Genomic DNA, 5,808 nt, shown 5'->3' with positions numbered 1-5,808 from the left:
CGTTGTGCGCACTGCTGCCCGTTTCTGCTCCCCGTTGCTTCTGCCGGTGTGTCGTCTTCCCGTCATCCTCCTCGCCGTTTCTTCTGCCATGGTCGACCAGCTGCTGCTGCTTCTGTCTCAACCAAACAGCCAAACGAACACAGCCATGGACGAGCTTCGACGTCGACCATGTCGTCGTCCATGGCTGTCCGCGATGTGCTGCTGCCTGTCCGCGATGTGCTGCTGCCTGTCGCCGCCGTTGCTGCTGTCTTGACGTCGTGCTGCTGCTGCTCGTCGCAGCAGGTGTTGGACGGACTGCTGCTGCTGCTCGTCGCGGCAGTAGCTACGGGCTGCTTCATCTTCTCTTCGTCTTCGTCGTCATTTGTTCGAGCTTTGGTCGAGGCTCGGACAGATTTGTTTACAATCAAAGTTCTTCGTTGATTCATCTCCGGTTAGTTGTTTTTGAGTTTTATTTTGTCCATATTTCGTTTTTATATTTCTAAAAGTTAAAATCGTTAAATATTTGATTCTTGTTTTGTTCGTTGTTTATCGTTGAAATCATTTTTTCTAGTTTGTTCATGTTCATGTGCTTTGTTAAAATTAATTTTCAGATTTCAAAATAGAAGTTTAATTAGTTGTTTTCATATTCATTTCATGTTTGTATTAATGTTTAAGTGAATATTTGTTAGTTTGTTGTTTGTTAGATTCAAATTGAAATTTAATTAACTATTTCTTCAATTTGTTTCATGTGTTTATGCATTGTTAGAAATTGTTAATATTGTTAAGTTCAAGTTTAAGTTCATAATTGTTTCTTCGTCGATCTTGTTATTTGTTTAAAGAATTTAGTTGTGTTAAAGGAATATATTGATTTAATCGTTTAATCCGTCATGTTTGTTGTGTTAAAATAGATTCATTCATGTTCATACTTTGTTTGGATGATCTTGAATCCGAATTTTGTATAGTTTGATTTCTTGTTTATCATTTATGATTATTTCTTGAATTTGTCTCATAATCTTGTTTTAAGTTTAATATAAGAATTGTTTGTTGTAATGTTGTTAGAGTTGATTTTAAGTTCAATATGATTGAATTTAGAAATCTTCATACTTTGTTTGTTGTTGGTGTTGAATCCGAAAATAAGATTGTTTGTTGCTAAAATATTGTTCAATCAAATTTTAGTTGTTCTTTGTTGTTAAAATCGTGTTCATGTGATATTGTTGTTATGATGTTCATCCGTGTTCATATTGTTGTTTGAACATTGTTAGAAATTGATCATATTGTCTATATTTTGGTTAAGTTTGATTAATTGATGTGTTATAGCTGATGGGTAGTTTGGTAAATTTGTAATACGTTCAGGGGTAGTTTGGTAATTTCAGTAAGGTCGGAAGGGGTAGTTTAGGAATTGTACATTTTGTAATTGTATATTTGAAGCATGGGGGACAAAAAGAAATGGGGCGGGTTGTGATATGATTATTTAATATAAAGGGGGGACAAGATTTAATTTAAAGGGAAATCTTGCATTATTTTAAATGAAGCATGGGGGACAAAATGAAATGGGGTGGTGTGATATGTTTATTTAATATAATGGGGATGAGTGGGAAGATAATGAGTTTGGTAGAGAAAATGGGTTGATTTTAATTGATTAAAAGATTTATGGGATGGGTTATAAGAAGTCTGGAAATCAGAATAAAAGGGGGACAGACAGAAAAAAAAAAGAGAGAGAAACGAATCTGAAAATAAGAGAGGAAAAAAAAGGGCTGAACATTTAAGAAAGAAAATTCCGAAAAAATATTTAAACTTTCAAATAAAAAAAAACTAAAAAAAAATATTCTGTTTTCTTTCATTGTTTGAAATCAGAATTAATTGTTGTGTCATCAAAGCTTGAAGTTTTTTTTTGTTTTGGGATTAATACTCCATTAGTTTGCAAACTCTGTTCCTGGGTTGTTACTGTGGCTGGATTGTTGCTGCTGTGCTGTATTGTTATTACTGCTGTCGATTCTCATCTTCATTTTCTTTTGCTTCCAATATCAGGTACACAACTGACACGCTGGTTATTGTAATCCGAAATATGAAGCATGAATACGAAAAAAATGAAGAGTTGAAATTCTGAATTATATTTAATTATATTCTGAATTTTATTTGTATGTATAAATTATTTAACTTGCAAAAATCAAAATCATGTAGATATTTAATACATATAGTGGAACATTCGACGATAGCTTAACAAATGAACTATCTACATCTATTGCCTAAAAATAAATAAATGGTGCAGTAATTCCGTCGAGTCAAAAATCAAACGAATAGGCCATCTAGTAGGAAGTTGGTAGAAATATTGTTTAGTTAAATAATATTGGTTAATTTCAGCATGTAAATGGTCTAGGATTAAAATTAGAATTGCTATTTTTTTTTAATTTGACAAACTGAGAACATGCCTAGTATAATGTAACTAGGTAATAACAGGTAAATAAATTAAGATATTTCTCCTTTATTTTTGTAGAGACAAATTTCAATAAAAAATGTAGGCATTTTAGGACTGTCCTTTTAAAAATAAAATGAGATGAGCCTCGCCCAATAAAATGCACTAACTGCGGGGCCCTCAATAAATGTTTAATTGAGTATTTAGAATTCGGGATGGATTGTTTAGTGAATTCCACAGTCTTACCCATAAATAATAACACGTTAATCGCTTTAGGCATGATTTTAATAATAACATTCTTAAACACGGGTGCGCATTTATGCGACCCAAATCCAAATCCCAAAACATTGAATAAAAATACGTTCCGGATCGCGGGTGCATTTTATGTGACGAAATCCAAAGGCATGTTTTTAAACAATGTTCACATTCTTGTAAAAATAATTAAAAAATAATAAAAGCGGTAAAAAGATAAAATTTGCACATAAGTTCATATTTGTATTAAAATCAGATAAATAAGCCGAATATGACAGTTGAGCGACCGTGCTAGAACCACGAAATTCGGGAATGCCTAACACCTTCTCCCGGGTTAACAGAATTCCTTATCCGGATTTTTGGTGCGCAGACTGTTAAACAGAGTCATTCTTTTCCTCGATTCGGGATTAAAATTGGTGACTTGGGACACCCTAAATCTCCCAAGTGGCGACTCTGAAATACATAAATAAATCCCGTTTCGATTGTCCTTTAATTGGAAAAACTCCCACGCACCCTCGCGGACGCGGAAAAAGGAGGTGTGACAGCTCTGGCGACTCTGCTGGGGATAACTTATTTTTTTAAAGGCAGAACCACTGGTTCAGGGTTAGAAATTCGAGCTTAGATAAATTGTTATATTTGGCTTTATCTGATTTTTACATGTTTGAGCCTAATGTGCTAAATGTTGCTTTTACCGCTTTGATATTATTTGACTGTATATATAAACTGTGCCGAACCCTTCTCTCTTCACCTCCGGGGATGTGCTTACTGGTTGAGACTCCTTATTCTGTTAGTGTTATACCCTGAAATAAGAAAGAGGTCGGACAAGTTACGAAGCCGGATGGCCTTTTGGTTCCCGGTAAGTTGCCCCCTCCTCGACTCGAGTTGTCCGCTCGGGTACACAGTCTAGTACACTGACCCAGGTTTTGAATATAGAATAACGTGACTTCATGCCGGATCCCTAGTGGGAACGCTTATTTGCATCACGTTGCATTTGACTTTGGAGGCCCAAAACAGGGGTTGGGTCTGTCTAGGACAGGTGTACCAAAAATGAAAATGACCATCCTGATGCATCTTACTTGCTACTACTTGCGCATTTATTTGATTCGGACTTGTGTGCTGACTGACTTGTGAATATCAGGAATAATATTTTGAAATTAAAAAAAAACGAAATAGCGGTTAGGGAATTGATTGTTTATTTTTGAAAAGAAAACAAATGCCCAAATACTGTCAAAACTCTGCCGAAATTTTAAGAAAATGAAAAAAAAATGTCTTATTAGTTTGTTTTATTAAAAGATAAGAAAAGAAAAAAAAAGTCGTTGTTCTGTTTTTGTTTTTCAAAAATAAAAAATAGAAAAAATATATAGTTTGTCTTGCCATGAAAATGAAAATAAAAAAGAGTCTTATTTTTAAAATGGTTTTTTTTATTATTTATTTGCTTATGAAAATGCAAAAAATAAAAAAAATAAAAATAATTTGTCGCAAATATATATATATATATATATATATATATATATATATATAAATCCAAAAAGTTTTTTTTTATTTCCAAAAGATATATATATCTTTATTTGTTGCAAAGAGTATTTGTCTTGCCAAGAAAATTCAAAGTAAAATTCCAAAAAAGATATGTCTTGCAAAAAATAATATAAATATCTTTATTTTCCATTGTTGATAAAAAAAAAAAAAAATTTTTAAAAAAAAAATCCGAAAATAATTTGATACTTCTTTCAAAATTGAAAATAAAATTCAAAATTCAAAAAATATTTTTTAGAAGCATTTCTTTTATCAAAAGTAAAATTCCAAAAATATTTTATTTTTTTTCTTCAGAATAAGAAAAAAAAACAAATGGAAATTCAAAAAAAAAAAACTTCCTTTTACTTTTGAAATTCTCAAAGTTCAAATCAAAAGAAAAGGAATTTTTTTTTACAAGTCTTTCTTTCAAAAAGAAATCAATCAAAAATAAATAAATATATATATATATACTTCCTTTCTTCTTTTTAAGCAGTTCTTTCACAGTTCCAATTAAAAAAAAATATATTAGTTCATTTACTTATTCGCGAGGCCCGAACTACGCGGGTTTGATTCTCACCGGATGTGAGATACGTAGGCAACCCTCATCGGGTCCAACCCCCTTTTTTGCTAAAATAGTCAAAAACCAAAAAAATAAATAAAAACGTGTCAAAATTTTTAATTTTGTCATAAATAAGTCGGGTGATGTCCAACTTCCTCTTTTACAAAAAAAAAATAGCAAAAATATATATGTCAAATTTCTAAGAAGTCGGGTGACGCTGTTTTATCAAGACATAGCCGAATGTTCCCGAAGGGGACGCCGGAAGGCTAACTTTGCATAAACAGCCACTTTTGGGTCATATTTAAGATTTGGTCCAGTTGACCCACACAGCCTTAAAAATCTTCGTCCCCGAGACGTTGAAAGGCCGTGTTTGCAATATTGGGTTTTCTAATTTGAAAAAGATAAAAAGAGTCATAAATAAGTCAGGTGATGTTGTTATGTCATAAATAGCCGAATGTTCCCGAAAGGAACGCCGGAAGGCTGACTTTGCATAAACAGCCACTTTTGGGTCATGTTTAGGATTTTTGGTCTAGTTGACCCACACAGCCCTATAAATCTTCGTCCCCGAGGCGCTGAAGGGCTGTGTTTGCAACACCAGGTTTTTATTATAATTTTAAAAGAGAAAAAAAAAACAAAGAGTCGGCGGTCAGGTGAATACCGTTTGAATTTTATCATAATAAGCCGAGCCAGCTTCGGCCGCGTCTTAAACCGTTCTTGCCGAAATAGCCTTAGAGTATCTTTCAGTTGTCGAAAGGTTATTTTCGTAAAAGAATGGACAAGTTGGTGAAGTGTCATAAAATAATCCTCCCCAGCCTCAAAATTCATGTGAGAATTGGAAGGGGCCACATTTGCAAAAATAGTCATTTGGTTGCATTTGATAAACGGGGAAAGGAAGCTGGCCGTTTGTTTTTGAGTTTGTAAATCTTTTGATTAGAATATGCGGGTTGTTTGATTTTCAAGTTTGTAGGTCATCTTTAAACCTTTGAAACCCAGTTTGTTTTAATATGAAAATTAAAAAAAAAATGTTGAGTATTGTTTATCTTTATTGGTCCGAACTACGCAAGGTCTGATTCATGCGGGGTCATGATACGTA

This window comes from Nicotiana tabacum, chromosome 5 (assembly GCF_000715075.1).
Source record: "Nicotiana tabacum cultivar K326 chromosome 5, ASM71507v2, whole genome shotgun sequence".
NCBI lineage: Eukaryota > Viridiplantae > Streptophyta > Magnoliopsida > Solanales > Solanaceae > Nicotiana > Nicotiana tabacum.
This window is presented reverse-complemented; position numbering follows the sequence as displayed.